The 14,608-nt window shown below is 37.8% G+C and overlaps 1 long non-coding RNA gene across 2 annotated transcripts; it reads right to left on the reverse strand.

Annotated features, from left to right (window-relative positions):
* LOC110392472 lies at positions 2,303-7,180 on the reverse strand. Of its 2 annotated transcripts, none has more exons than XR_002434451.1 (3): positions 7,035-7,180; positions 5,543-5,601; positions 2,303-3,361 (listed from the first exon to the last, which is right to left on the reverse strand). It is a non-coding gene; the product is annotated as an uncharacterized LOC110392472 (long non-coding RNA). The 2 variants fall into 2 exon arrangements; XR_002434429.1 differs by having other exon boundaries at positions 6,923-7,180.

Below are 14,608 nucleotides of genomic sequence, written 5' to 3' on the forward strand. Positions count from 1 at the left end.
GGTACAACTAGCTTCTATACAATCTTATGAACTGATTAGTTTATTTCCATGTTTTTCCAGAAGAAAATAGTTTTCATTTTTGAAAACAGATCCAAACCACTTTAAAAACACTCAGAAGAATCATATGTATATGAAAATCTCAAAAATCAAACCTTAAGTGGTACATGTGTCATGTTAAAAAGAATCGGAAATTCATCCTGTGAGGAAAAGGAAATCACAAAAGATTAGGAATATATTTGGAAAAACATAGTTGAAACAAATCTACAATCATTAAAACAAACAATATATCACCATAGGGAACCCTAAATTAAAAATCCTTCATACTTCAGAAGTCAGTATAGTCAGTGCTGCCAATTGTACACTTGGGACTATTTTAATGTACTATAGGATTCAGCTGTTTGGTTGATATGCATAGTTACCCCTTTGATCAGTTATCATTTGGAATTTCCCCTTTTTTATTTTGCAGATAATGTTTCCTGTGATTTATATTCAGTTCCTTTTTTTTTTTTTTTTTTTTTTAATGCAGGGATAATTACTTACTACACACAAAAAAAATCTTAGCTCTTCTAAAAAAAAGATGTTATTTTATTTTATTTTATTTTATTTTATTTTATTTTATTTTATTTTATTTTATTTTATTTGGTGGGGGGAAGGAGAAAAGCCGGTTTATCATATTTGACTGTTGTGAAATGATGGTGACAAAATAAACAGTATGTTCATTTACTAGAAGATGTTTAACAGAGTTTTGTTGTGAGTTACACTTTAAGCAGCCAGGATACAAGAGAATGAAAGCTTGATCCATTATTATATTCTAGGTATTTGAGTACCAATAAATGGAGATATAAATGTCATTCAGTCCTAACTTTACTAAGCTCAAAGGTAGTGTTGATCAGTAGATTAGGGATTTAATCTCAATGCTTCCTTTGCAGATACTGTCTAAATAAAATATTTCTTTTTCATGAGCTATTTTTTATTTTATTTTATTGCCACCTCATATGTTTTTTCTTTAATTGTGATGTCACTAAAACGCAGCATATCATATTGAAAGCACCTAGAAAAGTTTCTAGGAGAGGTTCTGCACAGAGCTTCACTGTCTTTATAAATAATAAAGACTAACATTTCACTGATGTATTCAGAACAACAAAAATCTGCAGCATAACTGATAGTGCTTAAAGAAAAAAAATGTGGATTTGGACTATGATAATGAGACTCTAGCAAGTGAAAGATTTGTTTACAAAAAGAAAAAAGAAAATAGCAAGTTTAAAGGAAAATGTTTCCAAATTTTGTTGTTTCACTGTGGTTATAAGTAGGTAGTGCTGAAACAGTTTCTTGGAAGACAATAGCCAGTCTTTGGTGTGAAAATTGAGACTGACATAGTCCAAGCAGTTACATCAAGTCACGAGTGATATAATGGTGTTGGCACAAAAACATCTATTTGCTATTACTGAACTATTAAATTTTACAGAATAAATATCGGAGCTGGAAGATTTTTCTGCTTGTGCTTCTGTTTTGATCTTACAAGGTTCATTCTGTGAAGAACGGAACTGCACCTATTGATATGTACCACAACAAAAAAAATCCACTTAATGCTGGCCACTTCTGCAAAGAGCAACAATGATCTCTAGTGGTAGCACCTTTTAGTTCGAGCTTAGTGAAAAATAAAAAGAACATGGTCAGGATTTTCCACATTATCATTTAGTGTAAATGTAATTTATTAAAAAAGTAAGTTTAAAAAAGTATTCGAGCAGTGGCAGTTAATGAAACTTCATCCCCCTGATTCAGTATTTCTCTCCTCACTGTACGGACTCATGTTTGCAAATTTAGCAGTCCCTTTGGTAATAACCCAGTTTTACATATGCAATTGTCTGCTATATATTTTTTCCAGATCTGTTCCAGATATATTACTTTCATAATTGCTTTTTGCTGAGGCATTTAGATCTCTGAGTTACTGTTGATATAAAAGGAAACAACAAAAGGCTAAATTCTTCTTTCCTTGAACACAGAGTAATTTTATGTTGATGTTATGTATTTTTAATTTATTTTCTGTCAAATATATTGAAGTTTTACTGTTATATATACAGGCTATACAGTTGTAACTTGTTTGAGTAGTGTTAATATCGTATTTCCATTCCTCTTGTTAGATTTCCAAACTGTCAGCTATTCCAGACAGTGTTTTACATTTAACTTTTTTAAAGTCCTACTAGTTTTGCATCTTTTAAGTCAGAAAAAAGAATGTAAGAAAGAAAATTATTGTTTAGCTGAAAACCTTGTGATTGTTTAATCTCAACTCCCTGTAGCACACAGTTACAATGATACTAGTATATTGAAGAAAAAAAAAAAAAATAGTACCTTGATCATACTTTACTGACAATGTTTGTATGATAAATTTTTTCTTTTGTGAGAGAAATTTGCAGCATTAGGATTCTTCTGTCTGCTTGATGATTCTATTTAGATTTGTATTTATGTGGATCTGACACAAATTATAATAAGTAGTCATTATGTAAAGATGTACACAAGCACTGATATTTTTCTGGCTTTCATACTGCATAAATACACAAATTTTGCTACTTTGGAAAAGATGGAGCAGCTGCAGCTGATAAAGCAGCTGTTCTTTTGCTTAGAAGTTGTAGTCAAAACAAGCACATTACTGGAGGGCTTCTAAGAATGCATTAGCAATATATTTTCTTCTGGGTGCAAATCAAGGTGTTAATATTTAATTGTACCTTAAGAAACTGCATACTCTCAGTTTCTTGAGTGACTCTTTAGTTCCTTTATATTAATACAACAGTAGTGATCTCTTTGGGTACTCTTTGGGTACTCTGTTTCCAGATTCCTTGATATACATATTTGGTGATCCAGCATTGGAATAGACTACCCAGAGAAGCAGATCCTGACAGAACTCAAGAAACACTTAGACAATACTGACATATGATTTAATTTTTAGTTAGTCCAGTGCAGAGCCAGGATTTGGACTGAACATGGTCAAATGACTTAAATTCCTGGTTAATTTGCATAGACTTTACTCAATTAAATAAACATTATGTCATTACCCAAAAAATACAGACATTAATTCACTATTTTACTTCATTTTCAAGGGAAGAAACTTCTTCCTACAGAAGGAAAACACTGGTGGAGATTTACTAATAGCTCACTTCAGAGGTTGCTCTCAAAGGATGGTATGAATAAGAGTGCTTCCAATTTGGCTCTCTTCACTGTACATTTCCAGCACTACTGTTGCATTTTTAGATCCACAAGATATGCAACATATACACTTTAAAAGATCTTGGTGGTAGATGTGACAAGCTTTGCAGGTTCTTTCGATACTTCAGATAGTTCTTCAGAGCTTCATGGATACTTTCATCTGGAAAAAAAAGGAAACAACAAATCAAACCAAACCACAGTAAAAATAATAAATATGTCTTAAGTCCACAAGATTCTTTCCTAAAACATTAGAGCCTCACCCAGTCATTCTGCATCATGTTCTGAGATGAAACAAATTTGCTAAGGCGCATGTATTCGCTGTCACCAATAGTACTTGCTAATATAATCCTAAGAAGATCCTGCTCTGTACTCTGAAAATGGCACTTGAGTCAGATCCATTAGATCAATAATTCTTCCTATTCATATTAAAGTTATAAACGAGAAAGTGAAACATGACCACTGTTTTCGTAAACTTACGGACTGATTTTGTAAAATGCCATTTCTTTCTGTTGAGTGTGCAAGAACACAAGTGCAAACCAAAGGCCCAGGTTAGATTTCCATCTTGGTTCATATTTCATGGTGAGATTTTTTCATTAGGAATATGACGCACACGAATCAGCAGGCTGAGCAGGGTACTGCCTAAGAATAGGTTGACAGTAATTACTTAGTCATGAATTCTCTCAGCAAAAGGCACTTAGCAGTGTTAGTCATTTCTCACAAAATGCACCTGAAAATTTCAAATTAAAATCTTTTTACTTTTGGAAAGGAGAACTAAAAACAGATCTCCTAATCTGCTTCATTATCACACTCCATTTTAAGGTACAGTTCTCAAAATCTTACACAAAGACATTTCCCTCTATAAGTCATGGTCAATGAGTCAGACATACTGAGGCTTCCCAAAAGTAATGCCTCCTATTTAATTATGCTGGCCCACATTGTCAAAAGTGATGTGGTTGTAGAGGAGAATTCTAGGGGCTGGAAGGGACCTCTAGAGATCATCAAGTCCAACCCTTCTGCCAAAGCAGGCTTCCTAGACCAGGTTGCATAGGTAGGCATCCAGGTGGGTCTTGAACGTCTTCAGAGAAGGAGACTTCACAACCTCTCTGGGCAGCCTGTTCCAGTGCTCCATCACCCTTACTGTAAAGAAGTTCTCACGCACATTTGTGTGGAACTTCCTATGCTTCAGTTTGTGGCCATTTCCCCTTGTCCTTTTGCCATTCACTGCTGAAAAGAATCTGGCCTCGTCCTTTTGCCTTCCACACCTTATTTATAGACATTGATCAGATCCCCACTGAGTCTTCTTTTCTCAAGGCTGAACAGACCCAGGTCACTCAGCCGTTCCTCATAAGAGAGGTGCTCCAGGCCCTTTATCATCTTCATGGCCCTCCACTGGACTCTCTCCAGGAGATCCCTGTCTTTTTTGTACCAGGGAGCCCAGAATTGGACACAATACTCCAGGTGAGGCCTGACTAGGGCAGAGAAGAGGGGGAGGATCACCTCCCTCGAACTGCTGGCCAAGCTCTTTTTAATGCACCCCAGGATGCCATTGGCCTTCTTGGCTACCAGGGCACCCTGCTGGCTCATGGCCAACCTGTCATCCACCAGGACCCCCCAGGTTCCTCCCTGCCCAACTTTCCAGTCTGTCCAGGTCTCTCTGAATGGTAGCACAGCCTTCTAGCATGTCAGTCATTCCTCCCAGCTTCATATCATCAGCAAACTTGCTGAGGGTGGACACTATCCCCTCATCAAAGTCGTTGATGAAGATGTTGAACAAGACCAGAAATAATGGAGTGAAAGATACATTTATTTGTGTTACTTTGTCACCATCTAATTATTAAATGAAATCCACATATAAATTGAAATAATTAGTGTTGTAAGACAATGGCAGGAATATTAAATGTTCTGATATAGCAATCAGTAATAAGAAAATGATTAAACAGATTAAAAAGCACAAAGTCAGCTTACCATCAAAACCACAAAAACATGAGAAATCAAATAAAATCAATCACCTCATAGCCTTGATTTATGCATTCTCGCTGACCCTTTGTTATTGTATTTTGCCTGAATCTACATAGACACAAGGAACTAACTCCAGTGGGGATGGAAAAAAACATTATTTTTAGTCAACATGATTAGCCTATTACATATTAAGGTCCCAGAAGAACTAATCTGATATACATTAGAATATTCTACTATTACTCATAATCCAGTAAAGTAATTTTAAGGGTAACTTCATCTGACATAATAACTATTTCTGTCTGATTTTTGGCTGATCAGCTGCTGTCTGTTGTGATTTAATAGTTTTGTCTGTCTGCATATATCCAGTAACTTTTGTACCTACCTTTTTGTGATACCCTTCTCAGGCATGTAGTGTAGTATTCAAAGTTTTATTGTTGGAACCTGGGCAAAATGAAGATTGTAAACTCAGGAGAGTTAGTAAAAAACTCACCACCTAACTGAGAAGGATCAAGCAAATTCCTAGCTGTATAAGATTCCTAGTTTTTGTTTGTTTGTTTGTGATAGCTGTGATACTGTGGCTATGTGTTTATTCTGCTGTTTACTCAAATCCACTGTTGGACCTAACTCCTCCAAAGAGCCTCATTTTCAGTATGTTCAGATTTTGTTACCATCAACCTGGGCTGAATGCGTGACTTTCCACTCCATGTAGTTACAGAATCTGAACCCAAGTTTTGGTATGCCTAATCAAATACATTTGGTTGTATTGTTCCTTTTTTTTTTTTTTAAAATGGAGTATATAGTAGTTCCTTTGGCCAGCTAAAGCACCGTAGCATACTGGTCTAGAGCATTCTCTGTCCATCTTGTTCAAGTATTTTTACACTGTAAGAGTGTAGCTGCCCCATATGACCTATTAAGCCTGGCCCCTGATCTTTATTATTTGCAGAGACAAATTACATGAGAAAAAAGTATTTGTACTAGTTGAAGACATGCCAAGCAACACCCCAACCTGTTAATAATCTAAATATCTGAGTTCCAGAGCCTGAGAATATAACCTGGTAGTGTGTAATTTATCCACAGAGATATATCCGTGAGGGTCATGGGTATTAAAATGAAATATAATAACTCTTAACACGTATGTGAATTCTACTTCAAATTTAACTAAATATTTGATCTCCAAATATGGCAAATTCACAGCAAAAGAATGTCAAACCAAGACACGGTGAATAAAGATATTTTTTTGCCATTCGCTCTTACTAAGAGTGCTTAATTTCTAGCTTCTGCCAAAACAAGGCATGATACTGTAAACAGCATATAAACACTGCAGAATTTTATTACGTGGTGTTAAAAGCATGGCCACCTTCTGCAGCTGTGACCCTTCTGCCTGGCCACTGGAGCCCAGTCTGCTGCCCAGGGACATAGGATCTCTGACCAGGCTGGGAGATGAAGGAATTCTTTCTCCTTTGCTGGTTCAACCTGTAGCAAATCTGAGTGCCTGTCCCAGAGGTAGACCAGGCCAGTCATAGGCTGCTACAGAGCAGACCTCAACTTGCCTCAGGGTTCAAACAGAACACAAGAACAGACAGCTGAGTCCCTTCTTTCTCTTGGGCTGGCAGAGATGGAAGGCCACTAGTGAAGGCACAGTCACAACAATTTTTTGCATGGCACCCTGCTTGGTCCCTCTAACACACCCCACAGATTCCTACCCACTGGCTGCTCAAGCATGGGGTTTGCCAGTGAATGTATGTGCACACCCCACACACACCTGGTTTTGGGTAGGAATCCCAGAAGCCAGCAGCATGCACACTGACCATGGCTAGCAGCCCCACTCCAGCTGCTGATGCAGAGCCTTCACTCACCGCACTCACCGCACTCACCGCATCTCCCAGCAGCTGGTTTGTGGATTCACACACTGCTTCTGCCCCAGGGGCTGGGGGCTGAAGACCCCCACCCGCTCCAGGTGCTGAGACCCCACTGGCTGCAGTAACTGACACCACAGGCTAAGACACCCACAGCCAGTCTGGATCCAGCAGCTGGAACCAATTTTCATTCACACACACAGAGGTCTTAACTTGAGCTGGCACCAAGCTTTCATAGCACTGAGCCACTTACAACACATAGGATACTGAGATTACACAACAAGACAGTTAAGAAAGGATTTAATAAGGAAATAAAAGTATGAAAATGCACCGCTGTCATTCTAAATTTGTTATTTTCATGCAGCAGACTATTCTTTATCCAACCAGGAGATGGCACCAGAAGCTTGAGTAAGGTTTAGTATAGCCATACACATCAAGGCAATATATAGGTTTTCGCTGCATCTCATCCTGAAAAAAAATCAGCAGAAATTCAATGATTATAGAACAAATCCAGAAATGCATGTCTGTCAAACACTTTGAAGTGTCACATACTTTATAATTATATGTAAAGTTAAAAATTGAAGAAAAAAACTACTATCTGTAAAAATACAAAGAGTATAATGATTACTTGTACTACCCTCTTCTGGGAATCTGGCACATATAGATAAAATATCTAGAGACTGAAATAAGATCTTTAACATTTATTTGTCCACCAGAATCTATAGCAAAATAATGACAAAAATGTTCCTGTAACATCTTCAAGAGAATTGTATTGCAAAAATTGTAGCAAATTTTAACTTTCACAAAGGAAAAATTCTTTACATTTCTAAAACTAAGGTAAATAATTAAGATGCAAAACCAAACAGAATCACTTCAGATGCATGTTATTTCTTTTTTAAAAAGATATATTTTAATACATAATAAAAACATTCTTTAAATGTATGAAACAAAAGAAGTGTCTCAGAAGGAAAGAAGACGTAAGAATTTCATGTTGAGAACAAGCCAATGTAATTTTAAACCTTCTGTCACAATATAAATGCCAATAATATGTATGTTATATTGTTTGCCATGGTTGCCTGAAGTAGAGAAGAAGTATATGGTAAACTGGAAGTATGTTTTAGTGAGGCCTGAATGTTGACTGCAATAGTTCATCCTTTCCCAAAATCTCACAGGGAAGCATACAAATGCAAGTCTTGAATGTTCATGAGATACAATCTGGTGTTTAGTATGATTTTTATGCAGAGTAAATCCGTATAGGAACTATTCTATTTTCCTCGAAATTAGAATAAGTCAAACTGACAGTTTATTTTTAGTGAGTTCAAGTACAATTTAAATTGTGCATTAAGTAAAAAAGCATAGGGATCAATCCTCTAATCTTCTCACGCGTGACAATCTGCTTGACTACAGTGGCACTGCACATCAAATGGTTACAGACACGCCCTAACGCCTACAGTTTATTTCAGGAGATCTAGAAAACACATTTTTAGACAAAGTACAATGTTCAAAATTTAATCAATTTAGTTTTTTCTTTAACTAGGCACAATATTATGACTTGGTTGATATATGGTTTTAGTGTTTTTTTTTTATTATTATTTAGTGACTGCTTCATATCTCCTGAAAAGTATTTCCATGATTTTCATTTTTGTCTAGTATCTAGAGGTATGCAAAAGTATTTCTGAGTGAAACCTAGTTAGGTACTAAGCTGATTTTAATATTTTGAATTCAAGATAATTTCACTGAAATGAAGGAAGAGTGTAAGTTACAATGAGAATTCATATCGTTGTAGCAGAAAACCCTGTCATGCTTTTAGCTGGCATAGAGTTAACTTTCTTCATTGTATGTGTGGTACCATGTTTTGGATTTGTTATGAAAAGAGAATTAACAAAACACCAATGTTTAGTTCATGGAATCATGGAATGGTTTGGGCTGGAATGGACTTTATTTAAAGTTATTGCTGAGCAGTGCTCACACAGAATCAAGGACTTTTCAGCTTCTCATACTTCCCTGCCAGCAAGGAGGCTAGAGTTGCACAAGAAGTTTAAAGGGAACACAACCAGGATGGCTGACCCAAATGTGCCTAAGAGATGTTCTGTACCGTATGATATCATATGCAACAATGAAAGTTGGAAGAAAGAAAGAGCGAGGAGGGAACATCTGAAATTATGGGGCTCATCACTGCAAGTAACCATTAGGCATGATGACCCCTGCCTTACTGGAAATGGATAAACATCTGCTTACTGATTAATAACATGAATGAGTTCCTTGTTTTGTTTTGCTTGCATGCACTACTTTTGCTTTACCTAGTAAACTGTCTTTATCCCAACCTATTAATTTTCTCACCTTTGCATTATTTTCTCCCCATTTGGAGTAAGTGACCAAGCAGCTGTGTGATGCTTAGCTGCTTACTGTGGTTATACAACTACAAGTCCTTGCTGACAACATTCTCATTTGAGCACATGATAAAAAATTTAAGAAATTTAAGCAGCACTTAAATGCCTTTGTGAAGCCATAGAAATAATCTCACAGACTGTCCAGTCTGTATTTTGAAAGCACATGTTAGCAGGGAAGCCTGCTATCAGCTATAGGACAGTCAGAAATAACGAAGTGTACATACAGTTCAAATACAATCAGTGCAAACTTGAGCTGTATAATGGATGCATGCATACATGCTGTTTACTCCTTTTTTATTTACCACAAAATGTATGGATTCTCAACACTGATGAGCAGTCCATGTTATATTGTATATAAGGAACTACTCACCAGTTAAGTTAAAAGGTTCATTTCCATTTGTAGGAGAGAAACACTGCTTTTCATAGTTCTAGTCAGAGGTAGGAAATCTCATTTTTTCCACAGCTAAATACAGCTGGGAGTTCGCTCATCTGTCCCACTGCAGAGGATGTTTTGTAGAAAATACTATTAACTTTGCTGCAAATTTTTAAGTAATGACAACAGTCGTCCACAGATTGATACCATAAAGTGAATGTTTCTTAAGAGAATGTAGATGCTGTACTTGTCTGTGTCCAGAATCCACATAGGCACAACAGTGATTGTCACTCCAGTCACTGTCTCTTGCACTTCTTAAGAATGAAAACAGAAATAATTAAAAAAATATGTTTCAGATTTCATAAATACTATAGATAGCTTCAAAACTGTTACAAGTATAATCTTGTATCTGAAAAAAAAAATGCAATGCTGAACAATGAGAATGCAAATTCAAGTATGCAAAAGCTAGGAAACAAAAGGTTTCCTTTAAAAGTTCAAGATGTGTAGGATGTGCATGTTATTAACTGCATTCAATTTTCTTCCTGTGCATTTCTTCCCTATTTGGTAAACAGAACAGATGAGAAAGACAGGCTGTTTCCAAGTCCTTCCTTGTTTAATGCATACTACCAACCTGTAAATTCTATGTTTTATTCAAGATGGATGAAGAGAGCTTTAAACTAAAATAGCCACAGGAGGGAAACCTCAATCAACCTAACTCTTACCAGCTCAATGCCAGCACCAGCAACAGATGTCTACAGACAGGAAAGGGATCAAGGGATGTCAATGAGAGAGTATCTGATGAGCAGCATGAAGGAATTCCAACCAGCTCAGGCAGTAAAAAGCAGTTTAATCAGGGTTTCACCTTAAATGTCTCTATGCAAATGAACATAGCATGGGAAATAAACCAGTCATAGCCTGCAGGGCTATACTTTATTGACGTAACCGAGGTGTGGTGGGATGATTCCCATGACTAGAGTATTGGAAGGGTAGGAAAGATAGGCAGGGAAAATGAGGAAGGGCATTGCCCTCTATATCACTGACCAGCTGAATGGCATGGAACTTCATCTAGGGATGGATGAGCAGCTGATTGAGAGCTTATGGGTCAGGGTTAGAGGGAGGGAAGGGACAAGTGACATTATAGTGGGAGGCTGTAGAGGCCACCTGAGAGCAGATGAGACCCTCTATAGTCAGATAGGAGCAACCTCATGTTTACAAGTCCTGCTCCTCATGGGGGTCTCCAACCATCCCAATATCTGTTGGAGGGACAAAACAGCCAGGCATAAGCAGTCTAGGAGGTTCCTGGAGTGCATTGATGAGAAATTCTTTCTCCAAGTGATAGAGGAGACAAAGAGGAGTGTTGCTTTGCTGAACATCATTCTGGACATCATGCTGGACACTAGAAGGGCTTGTGGGGAAAGTAAAGCTCAAGGGCAGCCTTGAGAATCATTGAGAATGGAATGGTGGAGTTCAGGATCCACAGGATACTGAAGAGAGCACACAGCAAGCTCATAACCTTGGATTTCAGGAGAGCTGGCTTTGGCCTCTTCAGGGTTCTGCTTGGTAGAGTACTGCAGGATAGAGCCCTGAAGAGAAGAGGGGACAAAGAAAGCTGGTTAATATTCAAGCTCAAGAGTGATGCATCCTAACAAATATGAAGCCAGACAAAAATATGGAAGCCTATATGGAGGAACAAGTATCTCCTGGCGAAACTCAAACACAAAAAAGAAGCCTATTGAGAGCTGAAAAAGACAGGTCAGTTGAGAGGAATACAGAGATATTTCCTGAGCAGTCAGGAACCAAATAGATTTGAATCTGTCCAGTAACATCAAGGCCAACAAGAAGGGCTTTTTAAGTACACCTGCGATAAAAAGAAGAGTAGGAAAATGTGGGCCATTCACTGAAGAAAACAGGAGACCTGTTTGTCCATGATATGGAGAATTCTGAGGTACTCAATAACTATTTTGCCTGAGTCTTCACCAGAAAGTCCTCTAACTACACCATGCAAGTCTCAGAAGGGTGAAAGGCAGGGACTAGGATAATGAAGAACCATTGGCTGTAGGAGAGGATGAGGTTCAAGATCATCTAAGCAACCTGAATGTTCACAAGTCCACAGGACCTGATGAGATGTGTCCGAAGGGATGGAAGAAATTGGCAGAAGAAGTTGCTATGCCACTCTCCATCGTATTTGTGATGTTGTCACAGTCCCATGAAGTTCCTGCTGACTAGAAGGGGAAACCTCACTTTTCAGTTTCCAGTCATTAAACAGTTATTCCATATGTTCTCTCTGAGCACTTCAGAAATTCACAAAAATCTTTTTGTTTAAATAACAGGTACCAGATGTCACAACAAATAGTCTATACCTCAGCTGCCTGAGAGTTAGCAAATTCCCTGTGTTCAACATTGCTTAGATTAATTGGCAGGCCATTTGCTTTTGACAAGCAGCTATTTGCACTGCAAGACAGGTGTCACAGTTGGAGACTAAAGCTCTGCACACTTCACTCTTAAGACGAAGGCAGAAATACATTTTTTGATATAAAATAGATATAATATGATAGTTTGAACAATGGGACAGCAACTTAACAAGATTCAAAATGGCTAGATATCCTTGACTATTTGCTACACAGCAGATGGGTGGTATCTAATAAATCTAAAATTAAATCTCGGTAAAGCTAGCATATTTTAAAAAAGAGTAAGTGACTCAATAAGCATCTGTCAGCAAGGCATCACCACATCCTGTTTGAGTTTCTGCACAGGTGTTAAGTAATCTCAAGAGATATCCATACCCAAGAGGAGATTCTGGTATACAACCAGCAGCTTGCAAGAAGAAATCTCAAAGGGTTCTTAAGTTGCTTGCTATTTATGGGGTAAAATTATTGCCTCACCTTCACATAACTTAGGACTGGTTCTATTGATCCAGGTGTCTGTTATCAGTTCTCTGAGCACCCAGTTTGAGACAATATGATAGTTGTTAACTGTCTCCAGTGAAACCTTGATTGTTATGAGTCTCAAAGACTATGTCTTTTGCACTTCATTGTATGCACTAGGCCTAGAGTACAACGACCGGCCCAGGTAGGCAGGGGACAAGGAGTGTACCCTCACAACAGAGCATGGGTACAGAACCAGTCTCAGCTGAGCAATTCCATCAAAGACTACTAAAATTAAAACTTCAGCTTAAACAGTTAGATTAATATGTATATGTATACATGTATACACACATATATATAAATGCATATTTATGGCCGATTCTTCAAATATATGTATCTAATCCACTAAAAGAAACAAAGACAACAATGAAATCTTAAGATATTTTAACTGCTAAAAACTTTTTCACAACATCTGACTGTTTAATATTAAAGAGGACAAATGACCAGAAGAGGAAAATGTGAACCATGAATGCCCTGGCATTCATATTTCCTCTGGCAATATGAATCAACTAATGAAGTTTCCTACCATTTTGTTTATTCTGTGTCAGGTTGTTCAAGGTTTGGAGGACTCAAAGTTTCCTTCATTTCTAGCATCAGTTTTAAAAAGACCATGCAAAACTGTGTTCTCTATCCCTGCATGGCATAGAAATGTTCATTTTTGCTAATAAATCTGTGTATCCTCCTGTTTTATAGAGCATCACAAAGTAAAATAGGAATATTACGTTAATATTCTCCAGAAATATATGAAAATAGAGTAGTACTTCTCTGGATCTCTGCAAGTGTTGTATAACTTGAAATGCTATTTGACATCCATCCCTTAGACTCAGGGTGAAGAGCTGCCTGGAACTGAGAAATTTCTCAGAAAAATTGAAGCTTTTCTTTATTTTTTTTAAGATTAGAAATTGCTCAGACTCCATCTCTCCCAGTGTTTTGCTGCAAAGGTGACACGAAGGTGAGTCTAAATGTTATACCCACTATGCTTCATTTTGGTAATGGTGAAAAAAGGAGTTTAAAAGCTTCCAACAGGCTTCCAGATTTCTGACAGCAACAGCTATTTTTGCTCTGCTGCAGAGTTCTGGATCAACCCCAGCTGGGACTGTACTAGTACAGCTGCCTTTGGTCTAGGATGGTCTCTTCTAAGGCCTGCTTTACTCCATCACCATAAAGCCCTCTGTCTAACTCTTCTGATGGTAGTGGACAGAGTTCAGAGGGCCATGTGGGAAGTAACCTTGTTGGTGCTGCTAGTAATGCCCATCCCACCAGCCAGAGGCCCTATCTGCTAGGTTAGTAGTTCTGTAGCCACTTTGGCTCTAGTCAGTTGGACTTTGGAGCTCTGGTTTGATTGTCAGCAAATTCCTCTGACCTGACATTTCAGCAGTTATTTGGGCCAAGTCAGCCACATGTGGTAGGCAGGACTAATGTGGTATCTTTTTCCTGCAAACAGAAGTGTTTCATGGGGAGATGTAGGAAAGATATAGGGCAGAGATACTTCAAAGATAAGGAAGTAGGTGGGGATACCCATTCTCCTAAGTTACCTAGGTGAGTAGGAAGATGCAGGATTCAGTGTGACCCACAACCTCTGGGAGAAAATATGTAGGTTGTTCTCAGTAGGATGTCCTTTGAACTATGCAAGTAGCATGATCTATTCAGTCCTGCTAAGTAGAAGGCCTTCCATTTCAGAGATGCTAAGGCTGTCAGCTGAGGAGGAGAATTCCTCCTGTCTGACATCCCAAGTGCTGTGAAAGAGGAGCTCATCTAGGGTGTCCTCACATTGATGTTTTTTCCCCAAGTCTGTTGCATGCTTTGTTAGAATAAGAACTAATTATTTTATTTAAGGTGTGAGATAGTCAGCTGACAGTATTATAGTGGCTTGTATTTTGTTCCCTCTTTTTCTAATGTGCCCTA

The sequence above is a fragment of the Numida meleagris genome, chromosome 1, assembly GCF_002078875.1.
Source record: "Numida meleagris isolate 19003 breed g44 Domestic line chromosome 1, NumMel1.0, whole genome shotgun sequence".
Classification (NCBI taxonomy): domain Eukaryota; kingdom Metazoa; phylum Chordata; class Aves; order Galliformes; family Numididae; genus Numida; species Numida meleagris.